General features: G+C 43.0%; 1 protein-coding gene across 2 annotated transcripts in view; it reads right to left on the bottom strand.

Moving 5' to 3' along the window:
- The window catches only part of ANK2 (ankyrin 2), a 289,370-nt gene that overhangs the window by 195,032 nt on the left and 69,535 nt on the right, over positions 1-24,803 (bottom strand). The window lies entirely within an intron of this gene.

The following is a 24,803-nucleotide window of genomic DNA, read 5'->3' as shown; positions in this document are numbered from 1 at the left end:
CCGCCTCTCTGGGCAACCTGGGCCAGGTTCTACCACCCTCAGAGCAAAAAATTCTTTCCCTACATCCAATCTAAACCCACTCTCTTCCAGTTTAAACATCTCCTCCCTCGACCTGCTGCCCACGCTGCTTTTGATGCAGCCCAGGATGCAGTTGGCTTCCTGGGCTGCAAGCGCACATTGTCAGCTCGTGTTCAGCTTCTCGTCCACCATCACTCCCATGTCCTTCTCCCCAGGGCTGCTCTCAATCCATTCCCCACCCAGCCTGGATCTGTGCTTGGGCTTGCCCTGAATAATTTAATAATGTGCTTTATTTTAATAGAGGAACCAAGAAACAAGGCTCAGAAAAGAAATTACTTCCATCAAGAAAAGTTTGTGTCCTCCTTCCTCCCTCCCTGGTCAGGTTGGATGGGGCTCTGAGCAACCTCATCCAGCTGGAGATGCTCCTTGCAGGCGGTTGGGACCACATGGCCTTTAATGGTCCCTTCCCACCCAAACCGTTCTACGATTCCTCAGAAACGACAGAACAGCCCTTGAGACATCACCAGTGCTTCTCCCTGCCGGGCTGTGGTCAGGGAAGGAACACCCAGCCCTTCCTGAACATCCCACACCCCTGCGGCCCGATACATGCACACACACCCCCTCCTCATCCCAAAACACACACACGTGAGTGAGGCGTTTGGCTGCCACTGTAACATCCAGGAGATGATTCACTGCCAGTATCAAAACAGACAATGGCAGCGTGATTGGCACAGCACAAGGCAATAGCTTGTGCAACTAAAACACATCACCTCCTCCTCGTTTTGGAAGGATAACACAGCAACATTCATATGTAAATGCATGTGAGAACTGCAAATCTTCTATTTCTTCCGGTAAATACATTAAAAAGACAAAAAAAAACAAAAAAAAAATTAGTGTTCCACTTACAACTGAACAAAACAGCCAAGTGACTTGCCCTCCTTCTCAAACAGCAGTGAAGGCTGGGGAACAAAAGAAAAAAGTCACTTGCACTGCTTACTCAGCAGAGGAGAGGACGGAGAAAGTGGAAAGGACTCAGCGAGGCATGAGCACGCCCTCCCACAGCCGCGCTGGCCGCTAACAGAACAAACATCTGCAGCACAACAACAATGCGAGTAGTGTAACAATCTGAAAATCCTGTTTTGTTTTGTTTTTTTTTAAGAGTGACTCCTTTGTTACTGCTAGCAGTAGTAAATTTCACATTAAAAAGAGAAATAACTCATGTGAAAGTAAAGGGAGCTACATCTCTGGCAGAGGGCGGGTGCTACACAACGCCGCATCTGTTAGGCCATAATTAGAGCTGCAATCGCCGTCACAGCGAGGATTTTGGGGAAGACATACAGCAGTCATTTGTTATCAGCATCAGACAGTCACGAAATCACTTGTGAAACCTGTCAAGATGTGGTTATTCTGCTAATTTACAAACAAGCCTAGTCTGCACACAATTGCTGTTTTTAAAGAAAGAGGTCATCTCCCCTCTCATATTTTAGACAAATTTTGCACAAATTCATCCCTTTTTTCCTACAAAACTAAGACTTTTACAGTCTTTGGTATTTGTTTATTCCCACGAAGAAGTGATCCTTGGATTAAGGCAGACTGTTGAAGTAAGCGGCAATGCTGTATTGCGTGTTTTCTTCTTACAATAATGTTTCTTGTATAATTTAAAAAAAAATCACTGATATTTCTGAATGTAAACACAAAGAAAACTTGAATCACACAGGACGGTTCTGAAAACTCAGAGGCGACAGCTCAGTGATGTAAATGGAATGAAGGACACAGTATCTCGCTCTCAGCCAAATCCATCGCTTGCCCCTCTCTCCCTAGAAGAGACGGGACTTGCCACCACGTTTTCAATCCTATATTCATTTTGTCTTCAAACTGGAAAAAGATAAGGAAGCAGGACTTCAGGAGAATTCCACAACAGCCATGAAAAGATTTTCCTGAGAGACTTTTACGATCAAAGGCTTGATGCCTTGCAAAAGGAAGAAGATTCCTGGAGTCACCACGAGTAGCAGAAGGCCAGGACCCCGGGAGGCAGCCAGTGCCAAGCGCAGGCTGTAAGGTGTGAGGAAGAAGTGAGAGAGAAGGACACACTTTGAGGATTTTCCATTTCATTACGGAAGCTTGCTAGTTCTTCACACTCCATCCTCACCTAAGTCCGTGCCAGGATAAAAATAGAGAGGGAATTAAGCAGCGACCAGCTACAAAGTCAGACTGCAAACTGGGATCCCTCATGTTAAGAAACCAGCCTGTAATTGTCCATCGTGAAGCTGCATGTTTCTCACCTGATCTCTTCCTTTTTTTTTTTTTTTCCTATCAGTAAATGAGAGTTGCACTGCCACACCACTCCCTGTGAACAAGCGTACGGTGGGACACAAAAAAAAAAAAAACTAAAAAAGCCTATGGTGACAAGCATCTGAAAATACATACCGATGAGAGACACAAAACCAGCACAAGCTCCCACATACGCATTTCCTGAAGGATTACAACCTCATTAACCTTAACTAGTTAGCTCATGTCCCCAAATCCTGGGCATTCACCTTTGGCAACACAGTTCTAGGGACAGCCAAAGATAAAAAAGACTCTTGCTCAGCGACAACGCAGCCGTAACTCTTCATTTCCCACAATCCCAGAAATCCAGCATGAAACCTGCCCACCGTGACCTAACCAACCAGGGGATCACGGCCGGCGTGAACCGACAACAGGTCTAACAACCGCGCTAGCTCAGGTCTAAGCACCACTTCAGCTGTCTCAAAGAAATGTCCAACGGCTCAACGGCCAGTAATTTATGACCACGCCGTTCCCATGAACGAGGGTGTAGATGATCAGGTAGATCAGCGTGTGGAAACTTCCCACGGGTATATCCTGTCGGCAACGCTGCTTCCAGGCCCGTATTCATTACGCCTAAGTCCAGGTGCTTGGATGAAGTGCCTTAATCGGCCCAACATCTGAATCACATGCCAGCGAAAAAACTTTTCAGGTTAACAACACGCAATTACCTCCCTTCGTGCAGCTCTGATGAAGCGGATTCCACCCCCGGCTCAAATTTACTTTACGGAGCTGAAAACAAATTATCCACCAAAGCGTGAGGCAACTCCCTGGAAGTTCTTCAGCTCCGCACGAGCACTGCCAGAACCTTCCTGTAGCACATGAGCAGAAATGGCAGCAGTAATGAAATGAATCCCTTTGGTAAGCGCAGTCAGCTGGAAGGGCTTCCTTACTGAGTTCTGCTTGGGTGTCTTCCAGACCTAGGACCCTCACTCCCAAATGCATTCCCGTAGGCGCGTATGCCAAAGCCGAAGGAGAGCGTCCTCTGTACAACCGCTGTTGCTCCTGTCCTCTAGAAAAGCATCATTCCATGGAAGTGTCAAGGCACTACCAATATTTGAGATTTTTTTGAATGGGATTCTCCATAGCCTTTACACACTCTTGGAAGTCAAATCAGCAGCGCGACATGCTGGAATAAATCGGAGACTACCTATTCAAATACTCATTAAAACGTAGGTAATGCAGTATGCAAACTTGGCACTATCTTATTTTTTTTCCCCCTAAAAAGAGTACATGATTAATGTCAAGCCACCAAATCCCTAGACAAACAAATTAATTGTCTAAAGAATTAAAACAATTGGTTATTTTAACGGACACTAAGCTACTTTGTCCTCCAGTATTAAGACCTCCTATTTGCTGGGAACATACCGTATTTCTAGCACCATCAGCGTTAAAATGGTCAGCCAAGTTTTGCAGCGGTATGACTGTCTGCATCGTCTGAGGTGCTCCACAACACACGTACACCTCAAAGATTCACACACAAACTCATCGTCAAAACGCAGATTTAAAAAATGTTAGAGCGGGGAGAAGAAACTCCTCTCCACACTTGTAGCGTGCCGTAGATCAAACAAATTAAAACCCATGAACCGAATGCAGCACTTTCTGCCCGGCGGGAGCCGCAAATTGATCGTTTGCGTTATCCATCCATCTGGTAGTTACAATTGAGTGTATGTGACCTCACATAACACCGCTGTTTAGAAGACATCAAACTCACGCAGGAGAAAAGGCTCTTAAGTCCCTTGCAATTATCATGCTGGTCACATGCTCCACGGCGATTGCTATAGTAACCAGACACTTACCACGGCCACCTTCTAGCTAGAAGCATTCTTCTCTTACGCCTTCAATTTCTATTCTTTGGGAAATTGTTAATTTACGTTTTATTTGGGAGTAAAGGAGTTGAGGTTTTTGAGTGCTCATCTGGCAAAGTAAAGATTATCAGAAAGGAATTCTGAAATCAGTTATAATAGAAAGGAAAATTAGTTTATATCATGGGTTCTATGAAATACAGCATCTTGCATCATTTAACATGCACAAACCGCAAGAGAAACAGGTCATATTTTCAGCAGATCGTAACAAAATAAAGACCAGTGTGGGTTTTTTTTCTTGCCGGGTACTCAAATGAGCCTCTAAGGTTGAAATTATTATAGGTAGAGTTGGTAGTTATGATTGCTATGTAAAACCTTCTCTTGCTAGGCACTGTTTTTATTTCTTGTAAAATATTCTGATCAAACTTCCACCTCTTGCACGTAAGGAGTTTTTTTCATACTAAATGTCTTTTGAGATGAACTTGAAATGATCATTGGAAAGAGTTCAGAAATTAAAGATTTTATATCCACATGCTCTGAATCGAAAAGCACAAAGTGCGTAACAGGATTCCCAACACCGGAGGAGCGGAACAAGGACTGAATCTGGGAGTGGCACCAGTGGCACAGGAGGAGCAGAGAAACGACACTGTGAGGTTGAAAACGGGGAAACGGACAGAAGAGTCAGTGCTTCCTAAAGCCTAGCGTCCTCCAAAACTGGAGGGGAAAAGGTCAAGATGTACAGTCAGCAAATGTTTTGAACCTCTGTAGACAAATTGTGTAGCGGCTCACGTACAGAGCACGAAGCTACCGTCGTGATTACCAATAAGGAGCAGATGGTTGTCTGCTGTTCCAGAAGTAAGGAAAAGTAAATAGCAACGGTACTCACGTAACCTTAATTCCACCTGTGTTAATGCATTCTATCGTCTAACCATTACCATCACGCATCTGTTATTCCACTAGAACCACCCGGCTCAGTCAGGGCTTGGGTGGCTACACCAAGGGATCAGCGGGAGGTACAAGGTGAGGGCATCTCTTACCTGATTTGCAGACTTTTTTTTTTTTTTAAGAAATCAGAAGACATGGTCTAGGGCACTGCAGGACTATGAACACGGTGGTGGCTTCACAGCTAGGGCAACCTAATTTCACATCAGATAATGGGACTTATGCTGCTACATCTTCATACGTAACACAAGACCGGTCCTTAAAGACAAGCTCTTCACAGGAAAGTTTCTCATTTTCTGGATACTTCTCAGAGATCTTGTCATTTCTTTTCTTCAAAGGGTTAAAAACTCTCAGGCACACTCAAAGTCAGGAGGATAGTTTATAACTGGGATCAGTGAGATGGAATACACTTAATTGGAAAAACAAAAGTCCCCATTTTCCTGATCTAAAGCCCCAAACATGGCCAAAACTTTTGAACATCATTTCTCTCTCTCTCTCTCTTTCAGCATCTCATCCATTAAATAGGAATAACTGTGTCTCTTCACTTAACAGAAATGTAGCGAAAAATAATTAATTATTTTTCAGCACTCTGGATATTAATTTGATGAGCACTATTATGCCCTCCCCCAAGGGCATAATAATTCTGTCTTCAAAGGCGGGGTTGAACAACATGTTGTAAATAAGGCCTAGGGCCACAAATCGAGCGGTGAGAAGGAAACAAGCTATCGAACAGCTCTTCGTTAAACCCGTATCGTCTATTTTGTGCACCGAACGCAGCAGGAGCTGGTGGAAAAAGTATTAGGGGCATGTGTAATTGAAGACTGTATCATGATGTGCACATGAGTGGGCCAAGCAAAGGTTGCAAAAGCATCTTCTGACTTTGCACTCGCAGTTAACTCCTTCCAGTTTTTAAGTGTATAGATAAAAAAAAAAAAAAAATTAGTATGGACTGAAATACAATACAGGATCCAAGAAGGAGACATTTTGATTTGACAATCACAGCCATTTTCTGTGATCTCCCATCTTAGGCGCATAGCTTTTACTCAGTGGTATCAAATCCCCTCATTAGAAATTTGTTCAAAACACAGAAGGGCCAGCCAGAATTATTTCAGAAGAAAAAGGTTAATTAACTCAAAATATATATTCCACAGGCAAGATGAAGAACCACGAGCTCTTCCGACTCAAGCCCAACGCTCACACCAGCTCCCTTGGCTTTTATTCATCACTACTCGAGCAAATCCAGAGCCCTTTGGAGCTCACCAACCAGCTCCGGAGCTATGGCACCCAACTGCTCAACTGCACACACCTACCCCATGAACCACGGCATTGTCAAACGCATCCTGTTACAAATGACTTTCTGAACTCCAGAAAGAGTTCTTAGTGCAGGACACAACAGCAGCAGCAGTCTGAGTCCACCCACGAGCGAAGGAGGTGATTCAGACGGAGAAGGCCGCCACTTACGGAACCGAGCTCTGCACAGCAGTGGGGACGTTCTGCTAAGTCAGTCGATCTTTTGTAAGATGCTACTGCTCATCAGGAGATTTCTTTTTCGGTGATTATTATCACTATTACACGATAGATTACTTCAAGCTGTTCCACAGTCCCGTTTCTCCAGCACAAGCCCAAGGAGGTAGCACTGTGGAAGCCTCTGTGACAAATGGGACTGAAAGCATCTGAGCGCTCATCGCCCCCGCCCCGCTCCAAGCCACAACTCCAAAGGCCAACGGCTGCAGGAGACGCTTTCCTCACCCAGAAATCACTGCATCGCAAAACATCGAGCCCTGAATGACGGCTCTCCCGTAAAAAGCTTCCCATTCTATGCTTGACTATACTGGCATCTTCCTGCACCCCACTTTTTCCTGCCACAATGTTCCATTTTGAAGTGTTTTCCTCAAATATCTGGGACAATTTCTTTCCTTGAGTGAAAAAAACACTTCCCCCAACTTTCAGAACAAAATCACATGCCTATATATTTAGCAACAAAAACTGGAGTAACATTGAACAAAGAATTTATTCTTCCCTTACTGTAAGAGAACACTTCGGCACGTCAATCTGACATTCTTCTTCTGAAAATCCATCTTGTTAGAAAATATTCTCTTTGGAACTGTACCAATACGTACTTGATGAAATACACATTTAAAAAAATCAGAAGTGCTTCCTTTTTTCACCCACGGTATTGTACTTGGTAAAAAAAAAAATTAAATATTAGGAAAAAATACAACTTACGAGATGTTTCCTTCGTGTTCAGATAAGGCATTTGGTGCACAGATACGAGTAGTGTTCCTAAGCGCTAGACTGAAGCCAAAGCCAGGCTGCGGTGGGATTTTTTGCTGCTGTAGCAAACTGACTCTGTGCCTCACTCAGGTACGGTCCCCAAAATGAAAGAGCCCACGGGTCCCAGAGGCTGCTCTGAGCTCTGCTGGGAAACCGCATGGAAGAAATTGGGTTTCAGACGGCCCTCTGACGGCTCTTGTCCTCAGCCCAGTACAACGCTTAGCGAAATTTCAATTCAGCGAAGCATTTCAGCACATTTAAGTGTTTTTTCCGTACCATGATGATCTTAAAATGGATGCCAGAGTGGTGTAATTATAAAATAACCTTATACAAATAGCCTATAAGCTTACAAATATCCTTCCAATTAAAGTGTAAAACAACAAAAAATCGGTTCTGTATAGGTTTTTTTTACCTCATTTAATCACCTTTAAATTATAAATCTTTAAGTCAAAATTCTCACACATGGAAGAAACAAATGCTCTTCATTCCTAGAGATGATGGGCACTTACTAAACTGATTTTTTGAATGTACTTCCTGATACAGAGCTCAATTTTTGAAATATACTGGAAGAGACCACGTTTTTTAATAGCGGACACTTCCTCTAAAGAAATTGCTAACACCCTGCACGGAGCAGTCCTGCTCTCTCGGATTCACCTTGTGGAGACGGCACTCCTCTTGAAAATGTGGCAATTAACACCCCCACAGTGAGTAACAGGATGAATCACTCTAGCAATGGCAAAAAGAAAAAAAAAATAAAATTAATTTTAAAAAATCAAAGAAAATGGCCACACTGTATATTCTTCTGCCTTAAAATAGGTCTTGCCTTCATACGTTGTACTGCGAACGGGCCAAATGCATTTGATCTTAGAATCTGTTTACAGTATCTTAAGCCAAAGCATATAAAGAAAAGAATGCATTTATTTTTAACTCCCTGTCCCAACAGGGAAACTCTGGCAGCGAAGAGCAAGGACAGTCTCCGGAGTGGCGTTTACTCTGGAGCCAAGGCTTGGGGAGGCAGCCGTGTCCGGAGCAGCCACTCACAGCAACGGTGAGAAATCTTTTCTTTGCTGTGTAAAACAGGGAGGTTAGACTCCTCTGCCACACAGCGAGAGCTCAGTTCGGTATTTAAAAAAAAAAAAATAAAATAAAAATAGAAAAACAGTGCTGGACAAATGTTAATCTGACAAAGCTCTGGAAGACAAAGGTCATCTTGCAGATGCGAACAAGATGTAGGATGAATTTGTCCATAAGGAAAGTCCAAAATCTTCATGGCCTGAGACACCTGCTGTGGGAAACGGAGGAGGAGAGCACAAAACCCGAGCTGATTCTCATAGGTTTGAAAAGCTCTTCAGCAGTCCCTGGTTGTGTGGTGGAATCTCTTCCACTCCACAGTAGCAGCAATAAAACACATTTAGAAAAAAATGTTATCAGAGTATTCTTCCAAACAAAACGTTGGTTTGCTGTTTAAATCCATCCTTGAACCCATCCTTCATCCGAAAAAGAGTACATTTCCTCAGAAAACCAAGAGCTAAACTTCTGCTGAAATCTACATTAGATCAAGAGCAGGGAAGGAGACCTCCTTCCCCTATTTTTGTGCATCGTATTCCAGATTTTTGCTCTCCCCCTAAAACTATGTGCTAAACTGAATGCATTTATGAATAGCTTTCCAGTATTAAAAAAAAAATAAATAAATCACAGCATTTTGGGTAATATACACCGTGCACCAAAAGTATTTTGGTAAACGGTCTGTATTTTGGTCAACAAAAAAAATCCAAAACATCTGTACCTTGTGAAGCACTAGCTGCTTTTCTCTAAACACTGCTTTGGGATAATAAGTATTTTGCCGTGATTCCGGTGGTATTTGACAGTGGGGTTATAACATGGTGAAAAGTCCAACGTGGAAAGTCACCAGAAGCAGAGCCTGGGAGGGAACAAGGCCACCTGAAGAGCCCGATGGCACAGGGACAGCTCCGCTACAGCCGCAAGAACCTCTGATGCACACGACCTCGAGACAAGAACGTGGAAGATACTGGCGTCAGTCCACGCGTGACAAGAAACCTTCCACTGGAGCAAAGAAATCAGGTGAAACAGAGAGGGAGAAAACCAGAAAGCCAACAAAAGCAAAGACTGTTCTACCCTCATACATAACTGGTAAAACACAACGAGGTTAACGAAACAAATGAGTTGAGTCAAATCTTAGAGTGAAGCCAGGAAACCCTGAAGACAGACATTTTGTCTATGAACCACGGGTTACAAACACGATGCTGCCTGCAGATCCGCAACGAACACATGCGCTGGGTGAGAAAAGACCTGAAATATTTGAACACAACTAAAGGAGGGCACAAAAATGTGGATTATAATATTAAAGAGCAACTTCCACTGAAATAGGCAATATAGATTTAGCATGGTTTTGTTGCATTTTCATGACAGATTTATGAATAAGGGCTTCTTTTCCTTCTGCACCAAAGTCAGGATTCTTAACGAGAACAGAAGGAATGTAAAATGTCTTCCACTTTTCTTTCCTGGAAAACCAGCTACAACAGCAAAGACAATTTTGAAACCTGACCAGATTTAAACATTAGAGCTAATATAACAGTTAGGAAAATGGGTATTGTTAGCTCTCTGTAACTGTAACTGCAAATTTTCATTGTGGAAACAAACGTAAAATTTCCACATGCAGAATAATCAGAAAGGATAAATAAAACATTTTACGTAAAATAAATACAGGGATGTCTTATCCTGCAAAGACTTAAAAATCTTCCCTGTTGCCAGTAAAAACACTCATAAAATTTGGAATGTGAAAGAACAGCTGGGAACAGTTAGCTCCAGGAGAAGCAGCCTGGTTTGTAGTTATTTTGCAAGTCAATGCGCATAGTGGCACCTCTAGGTTTTCATTTCCCTTGTGATAAGCCTTTCCTAGAAAGAAAACCCAGCAGTATCTCTTTCTGCCATACTTTGGAACCTACTAAGAATTTCATAAATTCAAATTAGAAGGCTCTAAAACACACTTTAAAGCACAACAGGCAACACAACATGGAAAGCACCACACAACAGATGAAAAGGATCCTTAATCACGTGGTAGCATAAAAAAAAGCATCCAGGCAGCACCAGTCCTGTCCAACAGACACAACGCTCGCTCCAGGCATCTTCTCTCTGACTGGACGATTTGGGTTTCTTGGTTCTGTTTCTAGCAGAATGTCAGAACCCATTTCTCTGCAGGATGAAGTTCTTACTGCAGCAGATGTGAATCTTACCTTACGCGGGTTTTTTCACTCTTTGTTTCAACAAACACCATTCCTGCTTTTTACTACACAGAACAAGAATCAAAATCTGGTACGAGGAAAATGACTTCCAATTCCACACAAGCAACTATGCAGATAATAAACCTCAGCAGTCGTCAAACAACGTACCCGCTTCCTAACAGAGCAGACAAATGTTATTGAAATGCCGACACCGGCAACCGTTTTCAGATTCTAAATACAGAGGTAGAGAAGTTTATCTGAAATACAAAGAGAAATTTTAAAGGTTCAACTGAAACACACAGATGTTGTTTCAGCAGAAAAGCTTGCACTATTTTTTCACTTGATAATGAGGTTTTTACTCCTTCCCTGCGATACTTGTATGTTAGAAAAACAGTCAAGTGTTTTGATAACACTTGAGAAATGCAGAAAGTGAATTGTTAACTCTCTATTTCTCAGTTTCATTCAAATGTTTGCACTGCTATCATTGGCATGAAACCCAGATAACATACCTGAAGGAAATAAAGGCTACAGTGAAAAATGGTGAGGAGCAAAAGGTAAGCCTGATTTCTCAACCTAAAATTCAACCTATTTCATTTTTAAAACACCAAACATTAAACCAGCTTGGGTTTTCACTCACACCACTGCATTACTCCAGTTGCACATTAACATCAACAGACAAAAATCAATAATAGAATCATAAAATAGTTCAGGTGGCAAGAGACCTTTAAAGGTCACCTAGTCCAACCCCTTCTATTAAAAGCCCGCTCGCATATGGTTTATAATATAGGAATAGAAGCACTCACTTTAGAAAGGATCTATTTAAATATGACGTTCATTTTGGGGCAGAACACCACTAAATATTGCCTTGGTGAAGGCTTTTACTTACTTTTTTTTTAAGCAATCTCTATGGTTTTGCAGAGCCTGTTGAATGGATCGCAGATGAAGGCGGCCTCTGCCTTTTCCACACTCCTGTATACGATTTCCTACGTTATACGACCTCAGCAATGTCAAGGACTAGTGTTCAACACAAGAGGAAAATTCAGCTTCAGGTCCTTTAGTTAAGAACACCTTAAGGATGATTCTTAAATACAGATAAAAATATTACCGTTACTTATTTCTGTCTCATCTGTTCATCTGAGCCTCTTAATACAAGTAGTTTAACCACATCAAAGCCTGAGATATTTACAGATGTTGTTAGAGGCCTGGAACGAATTCGCGCAGAAAACCCTGACATGGCAGTTCTCCTCCATCCAGCTCTATACTGAAACAGGATTTCTTCAGCACGCATCGCTCTGCTGAGGGCAGAGAGGAAAAACCTCCCGAGGCCAGGTGTGCCTACAGCTCCAGTAACACCCAGAGACCTAGAAGGGAAAATCCAGAACCTGTGGCCTTCCCCAGATTTCTAAAACAGAAGAGCGCGGGCCGCTCAAGTCAGAGGCCTTCGTTCAGCGGCAGAGGCCACAGAGGCAGCTCAAGAGGCTTCCATGGGGACGCAGGAGCCAGCACAACCCCTTCTCAAGAAGATGGGAAACTGTCTTAATATTTTTTTCCCCAAATGCAGTCCCCTGCTGTTTGCTGCAATTCCTCCCTAGGTCTGGCATTTGACGTGTTTTCATTTTTGTCTAACTCCTCCTCTCCTACATATAATCTTTCTCCGTCCTGTTGTTTCCCCCGCAAACTCTTCCCTTCTTCCTCTCGTTCCACCCTCTTGTGTTTCCCCTTAGCAATTTCCCTTTTAGCTACACTGAACCCAAATACACCGATATATTTAACAACAACACGCTGTGACTGTTTACCCACCCTCCCGCAGCTCGTTTGTTCTGGGCCTTCTGCTGCCGCGCGTGAATCACCCATTTAGGCCGTCAGCTCCTCAGGAAAAGGGCTGCCTGTTGTTCTCAACCGCGCAGCGCCTGGCACGTAGAGCCCCATTCTCCATTATCGTAACAACTTCATCAATGCTTTTGGGTTTTCTCACTTCTGGATTGTTGCGTGCTTGGCTTTGTGTGCCTTGACTTCTCTAATAAATCCTCACGACGAAGATGACAAGCACCTTCGAACAGACACCAAACAGCACACGCGTGACAAGGCAGAGCTTTGTGTTTGCCAGAAAAAACTCCGGAGGAAAATCGTTGCTGGAGATCAGCTACCACCAAACGTTACCCGGCAACTTCTGGCAGTAGAAAGCACACCCTTCTCAAAAGGATACCCTTGACACTCGAAAAACTTCCCATGTTTCTGGTTTTGGGTTGTTTGTTGTTTTTTTCTTTAAAAATTAAAAAAATGGCACAAGTTTAATTACAAGCAATTCTGACGGCAGCACACTGAGGCAGGCTCTCGTGCTTCGAGAGGAGCACAGCCATGACGGAAACATGCTCTCCCCGCGCAGACCATCATCTGCAACACTGACACACTCTTCCCATGAGGGCCCCTCATCGCACCCCCTCTTCTTAAACGACATCTGTCGTTTCTGGTAACGTCCACAGCTGTTTCACACAGGTTTGCGAGGAGCATCGAGCCCTTTCCGCACGAGCAAGAGCTTCCACAATCAAAACCCTGGCGAAGCAGAGGCAGTGATGGGTAAGAATGGCATGTTCCTGCTCCCGGACGCTGCAGGCCACTCCGTGTTCTGCCTTCGTTAACAAAAGCTTCTTTTCATTAAAGGGTGGAGAAAAAAAAAACAACCAAACAAAAAAAAATAAAACAACAGAAAAAATCCTTTTTATTCTCTAGCCTCTGAAGGGCTTACATCACTGCTTCTTCAATTTCAGGATTTTAGTGAAAACAAGCTTTCCACTGGGCCGGTCAAATGACTGTTAACTAAGAATTCCTGGGAGCATTTAACCTACACTCTTCATTAATTGACGGTTCGGGTACCTTCTCATAATGACTCATCTAACGAAGAAACCAGAACACAGCCGAAACCCTGCCCGCTCCTGCATGTAATGTTACATGAACCTGGGCACCTCTCCACCAAACAAGGCACTTTTTTTTTTTTTTTTGCCCTTATTAGACCCAAGGCTTTCAAGGACAAACCATAATGAGCTTCGTAGATCGCCGAGAAAAATATTTTAACACCAGCGTTTCATCATATCCGTAAAAATACCACTCCATCATCAAGTTTTTGTCCAACAGGTGCCTTGAGTGCGAAGACAGGAATAATTTGCTCTGAATTGTAGAAGCTGGCAGTGACTTCCAAAAAAATTACAAGCCAGCCGAATGTGTTTTGGACAATTTTGGGAACCACCTTAGCACAGCAGACACTGCAATGGAAGAGATCAGTGCAAAAGAACAGACATTTTCACATTTATCTTTGTTGGTCTTTTCTGATATTATACTCACTTCTCTACCTGGTAATGAAGCACAGCTAAAGCACAAATTTTTGTAAATTCTTATAAGTATGAAGTAAATTCTTGGACATGCCTATGTAAGAAAAATACCCAAGGACAGAAGTAGAAAAGAAACTTGAAGACACATGAGATCTCATTACAAATAACACACAGCTGTCTTTCAGAGAAGATCCATTTTATTCTAATACTTCCTATGTTATTTCTGTCTTTAATTCCCAGAGTGATAGCTACACGTGTCAATCAGAAAATACCACCTCGGTAAAAGAACGCTGCTCCTTTTCCTGAAACATGGAATGCTTGACACAGGCTTAACATACACAACAGAGGCAAAGTCATTACTTCACTACTTTTCCCATCAACAGGCTAAGAAAATCCACTTGTACCAAAATCTATTTTTTACACCTCAAACACCACAGAGCCTCCAGAGAACCAAGAAAAACGGTTTTATATTTCAGGCTAAATGCCATGCTTGTAGTTATGGTTTGAGGTACGGAAACCCGAGAGGGAATTATGGCAATCTCTCATCAACCCTGGACCACAGTTTTCATCTGTCACCTGTAAATAAGCTAATTTCACAAAAGGCTGTGCTACAGTGAGCGGTTAGCCTGCAGTTCAGCTTTGTCTTGACCTGTACATTCACTGGAACAGCCTGCAAGCAATTCCTTACCAAAGGCTGCGATATGCTGAACTGTAATGCACGGTAGAGCTTTCGATATTACCCGCCGTAAATCCTGAACCCCTTCTTTAGGCTAAACGAGTGTCAGTTCCTCGTGGCTGACACGAGACAACAGACCGACGCGCAGCAAAAGTAGAGAGCTGGCACAGAAAGGTATCACCGCAAATTACGTGCAATTCATTGGTTTGTTCACAGTCTTCTGCTCTTGAGGTGAGAACATGGGCAACATACAGACTTGACCAACCAGATCCTGATAGATCAGACCCATCTGTCCTTGTAGGAAGGGTGGCTGCCTCCAAGGGGTAAAAACAGCACCTCAGTAAGAAAATCAGTGTTCAAAAACAACACGTCAGAGATGGATCTGCATCCTCTGTTTTGAGAATATGCACCAGTAAATAAAGAGAGAAATTGGAGGAGTTAGAGACCAGAACTTGCACACAAGATTGCCATCAACCCATTCCTAATCTACAAGTTGAAAAGGATACTTCTAGGAAAGAAATTACTTGGAAAAATAAAATTTCTACTTTGTATAAGGCAGAAACTGAGATGCTGTTATACGTAGGTGTAGCTGAAGAATTTTGCTTTGAGGTTTTCTAATTAAAAGATGTTCTGTTTTGCAGGGTGGTCTGGTGTTTTTAGAATCTGTTGAAATGAAAACTAACTTTGGGAATGGTTGATGGCTGAATTTAAACACTAACAGTATTCAGTTAGCACACTATCAGCAAAGAACACGTTAAATTTTAACAGCTTTAAAATGTGTATTGTTTATATGTATATAAAACAAGTATTATATATATACTTACTATCTGTGTTAAGTTTCTATTACAAAGCCAGATCAGAATCAAGCTAGCATGTTTTCATCAAAACAGAACAGGTCTGTTACTCTGCTTACTTTGTTTTATTAAGATTTTAAAGCGATGTTGTGCCCGTTCATAACTCCAACAAACGATTCTACGGTAGAATTTCTCAGGTAACGCAAATTTCAAGTTCTAACCCAGCTGAGAGTCTTTTTTCAAAGCAATGACGGTCTGTAGTGCCGGTCAGAGCAGAGGTGCTGCTGGAAGCTAAGAGCAGGCTTTGGTCTACGCAGGGGTAGGTGAATATTAAAGCTCCATGCAAATGAATGTGTTTATTTTAAGATAAAGAGCTCCTGTTACCCACGTGATGTATATCACAAGTCAAGTCAGCTTCTGTGGATGGACCCGACCTGAAAAAACCTTTACAGTCTGTACATATCCACTCCTCCCCAGAACTAAAGATATCTGAGGATCACTTTAAAGTCACTATGTTTATGAGAGCTGCAGAAGCGTCAGTACGTTTGTGGTGGCTGGCATAAAACAGAAGAGCGCATTGATCACAAAATGTGAAATGCTTCACCAGTTATGTAATTGTTTAATCTGAAGGACACTCACTGGCAAATATCAGCTACAACTAACTTCAGCCTAGAAAGCAGGACATCAGATCTTGAAGAGTAAGCCACCCTTTGGCAAACACAGCATGAGATGTTCTTAGATGTAGTTTGTCTGTGAAATTAAATTGCATTCAAAATAGTTTACAGAGATGAACAGTAAAATTCAAGCCAAATAATAAGACTTCTTATAGTTTGTGTGCTTACTTTCATCAAATAATCCCCCTCAGTGACCACAATCCAAACCTCTCAGTGTTTTACTAATAAAGGAGACTGCAAATAAAATGGACCTGAAGGAATTTGCAGCGATAGAAACAAGCCTTGGTCCAAAACCGAGAGAAGAGAGACCTTCATCTCATCACCTAGGACGAAAAATGTAAACATCAAACCAACCAAGAGCGTAAGTGCAATCTGATTATTCACACGGTTGTCTCTGTAAATGTCTCTCTCTGACCTGGCCCCTTAAGCTCTGATTCCACACAGACACTTCCTTTCCCCTCTGTACCAGACTATTTAGCAAACAGAGAACACAGATCCTTCGGGATCTAATACAAGATTTGCTTTGGATCAGGAAATTTAGATTCGCTTTCTGATGCGACATAGGTAGGCAACAGCACTTACGAATTCTGACTGACTGCAGTGAAAGTTTTTCATCCTGGCAACACCGTTGCCATAGCGATCCCGGCTGATCGGATATTCTTAGCAACGGCTCACAACTCTTCATCGTCAGCGCTCCCTGGGTTTCTCCAAAGCTAAGTTCCATAACCTGATTTCCCAAACCCCGGCCATCATCAGAAGAACAACTTGAGTAGCGTGAGCTCACAAACTGAAGTGCCTTCTCTGCAAACACCACACTGCCATCTGATATGCCAGTACAAAGCACGTTTTGCAAACTGGAGGACGTGGAAAGAAAGCTTGGCTTCTGGGTACCGCACAGGAAAATATAAGTTTGCATTTAGCTTTTGCAGAAATACCTTGGTGAGCTGGGATCCTGAGTCTTATTGCATCTTCAAAGAGAGGTCATTTACATGAAACTCAAATTCTTACATGAATTATGAACTACACTCTGTATGATCCTCACAGATCCATCAGCCCCAGCTGATGGCCTCAAAGAAAGAGAAAGAAAAGTCACGCTGGGCCTATTCAGCTCATGTTTTCAAATCCTCAGGACACAAACAGGAGAGCAGTGAGGTCTGTGAAGTTCCAAGACTGTAAAAATCCACCTTATTATTTTCACACACATACCTCGTTCATTATCATTCCTCCGTGCTACAGGAGCATTTGATAAAGCCAATCTAAAGTCGCATCACTGAGATCACAAGAAGATGCACGCAGGAACGCAAGACATCGCCTTGGGTTTTATACCACACAGCAACGAAGCAGTTAACTATTAACACTATTAACAACCATGAAACGGTACTCACAAGCATGCTTCTAAAGCCCGCTGAAGAGAAATCAGGAGCTGGCAAACCACACCACCTAGGCTGCTCCAACCACACACATCGTGTTCGGCAACCACCTCCAATTCCTGTCGGAGGCTGCGCTCCGCCACCGCTCTTACAGCTGGGCTTCCCTCCCCTAGTTCACCCAGCGCAACAGCGACAACGCCAGGAGTACTCAGACCCAAAATAAAACCTGGGTTTTCATGCTAATTCAATGTAGGACCAAGTGACTCACGCCTCTTCACTCCGGCAATGCTTTATGGACTTCGTCTGGGAATGAAAATGGGAATAGTAGAGAATGATACTTGTAGTATAGGTGGAGGGGGAAGAGGAATGGTGTGGCTACCACTTAAAACCAGATTTGGACCCGCTGCCCACTACAAAACCTGGTTGTGCTGCCACTAGAAATACTAGACAGTGCCAAAAGCAGTGAGTTTGGCGTGACTGACAGATCGCCGCACCACAAAGCCTGATGGACCAATCGCTCAGGAAATATATCATTTACAAGACCTGTGAAGAAAAAAATTGCATCTGCTCAAAACAAATAACACATTACTAAGCATAAATCACATGGAAGTAGACCTTCAAGGAGGTCTCTGCAAAGGCAGATATAAAGTTTGCAAGATGCAAATAAACCAAAAATACTACCTAACTGCTACCTAACAAAAAAGAACCAAACGACAAAGAAATATAATTTAGAAGGCCTTTTGGCTCTTTTTCTAAAAGCCAAAGAACAGCAATTTTCAAGAATATATGTTCTCAGCGTCATGTTAAAGGTTTATTTCCTGTTGCCACAGCAATTGCAATCTTTAACTAAGATCAGGGTCCAAAATGCAATCATACTACGAACGTGGAAAGACTGTCACTAATGAGATACTTCAGTGTTTCCCGACAAGAAAGCTCCTGAATAAATTTCTGGCTCACTTCCTAAAAAGGAACCTCCAAATGTTCCCTGTTGTAATAACAAGCACCCCTACTTTGACACCGTGAAATCTGCAGTTTGCCGGGAACACAGCAGGAAAACAGCAACAGCCCGGCAAACAGCCTGATCGTGACCCCGTACCAGCAGGTACCACGGGAAACTTCCATCGGCTTTTCACAATCACGCTAGCTAGACAAATGAAATTAAGATCAGGCCTGACATTTCAGCTTTGCTGCTTTTTATCAAGTAGAAATTAAGCAGAATTCTGCCAGATGCTTAGCTAATACGCGGATGATTTGATAAATATCAACGAGTGCTTTACTTTTTCATTGCCTTCCTATTTCTGCTCAGAGGGACGCTGGGAAGATGCAAGACACGGAGCTGCAAAGCACCCAACGATACTATATTTACCCGGACAGATTTTGCGGTTTCTTTCAAGTGTGCTAAATATAGCTGATTATTTTTCTTTCCAGCCTAGGAAAGGCAAATCGCAGCTGACACAGATTTTGTCGCAGCAGTTGCCTGCAAGCCCTGGTTGCAGATCTCCCACGGCGAAGAACAAGCAGCATCGTCCTGCGGTCGCAGGTGCTCTGACCATACACTGGACTGCGACCACACATTGTTTTTTGTTCCAAAATTAAGTACAGACAACAAAAGGGAAACGCTAGAAACATCGTTGGTCAGTCACCGATGTCTGGTATTTGCAATTTAATCGAGAAATTAAAAAAAAAAAAAAAAAAAAAAAAAAGAGAGATTCCACACGGCGTATCATTTTAAGCACCGGGGTTAATATATTCCCAGTCTAGAATCAAAGCAAAGCCTGCATACACTGCGGTACCCAATTTATGCACACAGGGCTTTTTAAGACCAAAGAAACGCCGACTGACAGCCTTTCACAGCTATGTCACTTTGATGGTGCTGAGCCAGAAGCACCGTGTTAGGAACCCTTACATAATTTATTCAGGTCATTTTCATTCTGAATCGGCAAAGAGAGACATTTTAAAGATTGCATATTAAACACAGCAAATTTTCCTCTTTTAATCTTTTTAAAGTGTTTTTAATAAAAAAAAATTAAAAAAAATGCTGAAGGCGTCACCATGTACCCAACACAGTTTATCCTTCTTACTCACAATAATCTCCTGACAAAGCTCAGTTTTCCAAGGTGAGAAAACGTTAAAAGCTCTCCATTAGCAGCACGCGGTTCACTGAACAAACTTACTGATGTCACACTGGAACAAACAGCACTACAAGAACATTACGCCTGCAAACCTAGAAGCTCAAAAGCAGGAGTTCCTCCTCGCCCGGTCTACGCGCGCCCACCTCCCAGCCGCGCCCGCTCGCCGCCCTTACCCGCTGCTGGCCCGGCGACTCCGTCCAACCCTCCATCTCCCGGGGAAGTTCCCCTTTCCAGGCTCCTAGTGAGGTCACCTACAGCCTCTCCAAATTTTCCGCTGCTGCAGTTACTGGAGGGGTGCGGGAGGTAGCCCCTCGCTCCTGACAATATTTGCATATAATATACAAAGGCTTATTTTCAACAGAAACTCTCAGAGAAACCACACGTGAGGCTCCTGAGAACTTCCTCAAGCAAATCTGGAGCTCATTAGTGTGACTCCTAGGACGATCTGCACACACGCAGCTCTACAGCAATCCTTCCAGTAAGAACCGTGATGGATTCCACACACCATTAGCACCACAGAAGGTCCAGAGGAGGGCCACGAAGATGATAAAAGGGCTGGAGCACCTCTCTTATGAGGACAGGCTGAGAGAGTTGGGGCTGTTCAGCCTGCAGAAGAGGAGGCTCCGGGGAGACCTGATAGCGGTCTTCCAGTACCTCAAGGGGGCCTACAAGAAAGATGGGGATAGGCTGTTTAGTAGGGCCTGTTGCAATAGGACGAGAGGTAATGGTTTTAAAATAGAGGGGGGTAGATTTAGATTAGAAATTAGGAAAAAATTTTTTACGATGCGGGTTATAGAACACTGGAACAGGTTGCCCAGAAAGGTGGTGGATGCCCCATCCCTGGAAACGTTCAAGGCCAGGCTGGATGAGGCTCTGAGCAACCTGATCTAGTCAGGGATGTCCCTGCTCCTTGCAGGGGGGTTGGACTGGATGACCGTTGAAGGTCCCTTCCAACCCTAACCATTCTATGATTCCATTCTATTCTAAATTTTGCTCTTTTTCATCCATCACAACTGATACGCGGCTTGTGTACAGCAACTTCAAAACATCTGCAAACATGCAAATTGCAGGAGGTCAGTCGAAATAAACTGTGTTGAAAATAAAGCTGTTGCAGCTCAAAACCAGTCCAACCCAACCAGGCTGCTGAGGACAGTATCCAGTCAGAACCTGAACATCTCCAAGGACAGAGGTGCCACAGCCTCTCCGAGCAGACTTTCCTCATGTTTGACCATTCCTGTGGTGAAAAACGTTCTCACCAATTTATAATCGCGATTTGCTGTGTTGCAACTCATGCCCTGTGCCACTTGTCCGGGCCTTAGCACTGCGCGCCTCCAAGAAGGATGCGGCTCTGGCTTTTCCCTATTCAGTAGCTGACAGCAGTAACACAGTCTGCCTCTAGCCTTATTTTCTTAAGGTCAAATTACAAAAAAAACACAGTGAAACACTTGTAAGGTAAAGAAATCCTCTCAGAAAGTTCTAAGGAGACGTGCAAATACATGCTAATCAAAACCCTTCATGTTCTTTCTTGAAGAGTCTCCAGAGGAAAATAAAGAGCAGCATTTACTCCTTTTATTTTTCTTAAAACTAAGATGTCGGCAAGTTTTTCCTATGTGAACGGCAAAGACAGCATTCAAGAAGCAAATGGCAAAACACCAGGAATGAAGAATAACCAGCACACATCGCTAGGAAAGGAGCACAGGAGGGACACCAGGGAACCGCGCTACAGGCGTATCTAGCTCACTAGAGAAAACACAGAAGAAATGGGACTTTGTTTCGCTGTTGGGTTTTTTTTATTGTTTCTGTTGTTGTTTGGAGGGGGGTGGGTTGGTTTTAAAAATCACAACTTACTTGCCAGCAGGTGGCCAAATCATTTCAGATGATTTTAGTTGGATTTTTTTACCAATTTGAAAGAAGCACTATGTTAAAAATAATAAATAAATCCCTGGCATACATTACTTGCCTGTGAAAAGCTTGCACCAACTCTAGAACGGTTATTTCAGCAGATGTTCTTCTCTCAAAGAAAAAAAAAGTTAATTCTCCTAGCCTTGAATATTTGTTTTTCTTTACAGATAAAAGACAAAGATTTTGCATGGGTTCTTTAAGTCACTGTAATTAACAGGTTCACAGATTTAAAAAACAGAGTACGTGCACTGCCTGCCATGCGATCAAAATAATCAACTTGATCTCTGGAAGCCCCTGGCTGAGCAAACGAGGCTCACACAGTCAGGTTCTCCCAGGACAGACGCTGCCTCGAGCCGCACTGAAAGGAGAGTCCATTTACCGGGGGCAAAACCAGGCACACCACCAAAGGTTTATTTAAAGTATGTTCATGGAAAAAGATAAGAACTTCCATAAATCAGTGAGGGAAGACTCTCAAACCTTCAGTAATTCATGTGTAACACAGTGAGGCATGGTGTTCCTGGTAAAGGTTATTTGGCAGGTTTTTTTTTTTAATGAGAATCCAGCAAATTCAGCTCCTTATGCAACTTAACATTGCCTACACGCACAGCGTACAAAACCACTGCTGGAAAAAAATTCAGGCTGGAAACATGTTAACAGCAAAGGTCACCAGTAGTAGAAGCAATACTGCAAGAGAGGCAGCCAATTACCGCATTTATCCTTACCGTGTGGTGACAAGATGATGTAAAGGACACGAACCTGTTGAATTACAAATCACTTGCCTCACGGTGAGCATCACGCAACTGCGCTCTGTGGCCTTTGTTACAGATTAGATCACACCCCTAGTTGCACTAACATCAAAAAACACAGACCACTAAGATGAGGTAACCAACTGCAATTTCAACCCCATATCACATAGATTCCTCTACTGGATTACTTCAAATCAGGCACAAATCCCCTTTCCGCGCCAGCAGAGCACAGGTGCTGTACTGCCGGCGTCTCTCTGAAGCCAACAGCCACAAGCAGAAACTCATAACAATCTCTTACCCCTGGACGAAGAAATATTTTTCATTCTTGCACTGAGAATATATGGCAAGCTGTGGGCAGATGTAGCACGTACGTAACTCCACCGCGCGCATGGAAATCACCGCCTAACTCTGGGAGCACGTTCAGAGTTTGATCCTGCAAACCTGCGCAGCTTTGTGCTTCTATCTTTGAAGCATTTGCAATTTTAGCTCCCCCTGTTATTAGGAAAGAAGCAGATTTAGGTTTTTAACTCTTATCCCCTATGACCATAAACCTTAAGCTATAATAAAATAAAAGCTGTAGAGCTCATTTGAATTTCTCCACAGACTTATAACTAGGAAAAAAAAATTAAACTGGACAGAAGCCCGAGATTTCTTTTCTGGAAGTTCTGTGTTTGCAAAAAGACAGTAAATGACCTACTTACTGGATCTCTTGGAGCAAACATGGGATGGTGATGTTAGCCTGGAGTGCCTGAGTTGGTTTTTTTTTAAAAAAAAAAAAAAAAAAAAACACTGCCCCACAGTGCCTGATTAACACTCTATTTTCAGAATATACTTTGAATGTTTTTTCTGCACATTTTAATTTTTCAAGATGTCAGTTTTTCAGTAACTGTTAAGCCTTGAGCTCTAACCAAAAGTAAATAAATAAATATACAAATACAGGAAGATTATTCCAAAAACCCTTTTGGGATATGCCCTATATAGCTGAGAGAGGCTAAGATCTTAGACATATTTAGCTAAGTTATTCTGAAAACTCCTTGCTAACAGAGCTGTGAGGTAATATGAATTCAATCACCAGAACACACTAAGATGTCCCGTATTCTACCGTCGTTCTCGTGACGGCACGGGAGCTGGAAAAGAACCGGTGGGTACCAAGGACTAAGCAAAGCACTAAGTGCCACAACAGGAGCAGGTGAAGCAAAGAGGTAAGAACGGGAAGACTCCTTAGAAGAGCAAAGAAATCAGACAATAAAAATATCCGGGTGGAGCAGCGAGATGTTTACAAAGCAAAAAAAAGGAGTTTAGAGACTAATCCCGAAGGGAGCAGTTAGGAAATGACAACGCAGACACCGTATTCTCGGGATACCCGCTACACTCTTATCAAACCCCAGCTATATATAAACATTCATACAACAGCGCAGCACTTCCCCAACCTTTTTACATCTTCCAGCTGCTCAGAACAATCTGTTAAAGGGGACAAAAGAAGACTGCCTCTAGTTTTCTTTACGTGGAAAATCCCGCCAGGCAAGCCAAAGCCACAGAAATGCTACGCTATAAAATATTTTGTAATAAAATCCAATGGTAGTATTATGAATGTCAGCGTGCTGGAACTCAGATGGCCCAACATAATCTAACGGCAACTAAAACCTCGTGATGGATTTGTTGTTTCTTCATCCTAGATCGCTGTTTCTGATTATTTTAACTGATTACTACTCGCAATCCTGTATTCAGGGAAATTAGACACTAAATTATATAGCTAATCATGTGGTCACATAAATCATATGAACATCATATTACTGTGTCTAGGAAACTGCCTGCTGTTCTGCTTGGAACTTAAGTAAGAAAAATAATAAGAACTGTCACAAAGCCAGTGAATCTTGATGTTATTTTAATATCGGTGCTTCGCTGAGCTGGATGCCCCGCAGGCACACCCTGCTGAGACGCCAGCGCGAGGCGGGGTTATTTCAGAGGCAGAGACTGGAAGGACCAAGGCAGCCACCCGGGTCGGGAAAGGCGCGACCGCTGCATCCCCAGGCCCGTGAGGATGGAGGGGGGAACTGGGACCTCCTGGGCCAGCACTTCAAACCTCCTTCGTTCCTGGACGGCTATGAAACTGTGGAGCCAGAGGCTCTACCACATCGCCGCTAGTTTAAACCAGTTGGCTTTCTGGGGCCCATTCACTCTAATTACTCAACGCAGTAAGTCAAAAAAGGTGAAAAGAGTTTACTTGTAAGTATTAATTGTGGCTAAGGGTATCAGGGGAAGAAACAGCGTCTTCTCCCCACCCTGCCCTAAGATCATGGCTCTTCTAAGGAGCTGCGCAGAAAAAAACAAAATTCAGGAAATCTGTAGGACTCTGTTTTCCCTTCCCTCAGTTTCCTGTTCCCACTCTAATTTCTCCCAAGACATTGAAAAGGCTTGTTGAAAACACAGCTGAGTGGGTGACAGAACATATTCCGTTTTGGTTCACAGGAGATTTGACTCCAGGTCAAAAGATTTCTTCAGTAAATTTTCATTTCCCTTGGAGTGACATCCACATCCTAATGGGGACCTCCTGGTGTTTGCTAGGATGGCAGAGAT

Source organism: Chlamydotis macqueenii, chromosome 4 (assembly GCF_036417535.1).
Source record: "Chlamydotis macqueenii isolate bChlMac1 chromosome 4, bChlMac1.mat, whole genome shotgun sequence".
In the NCBI taxonomy this organism is placed as follows: domain Eukaryota; kingdom Metazoa; phylum Chordata; class Aves; order Otidiformes; family Otididae; genus Chlamydotis; species Chlamydotis macqueenii.
The sequence above is the reverse complement of the archived record's forward strand: the minus strand, read 5'-3'. Positions and strand labels throughout refer to the sequence as shown.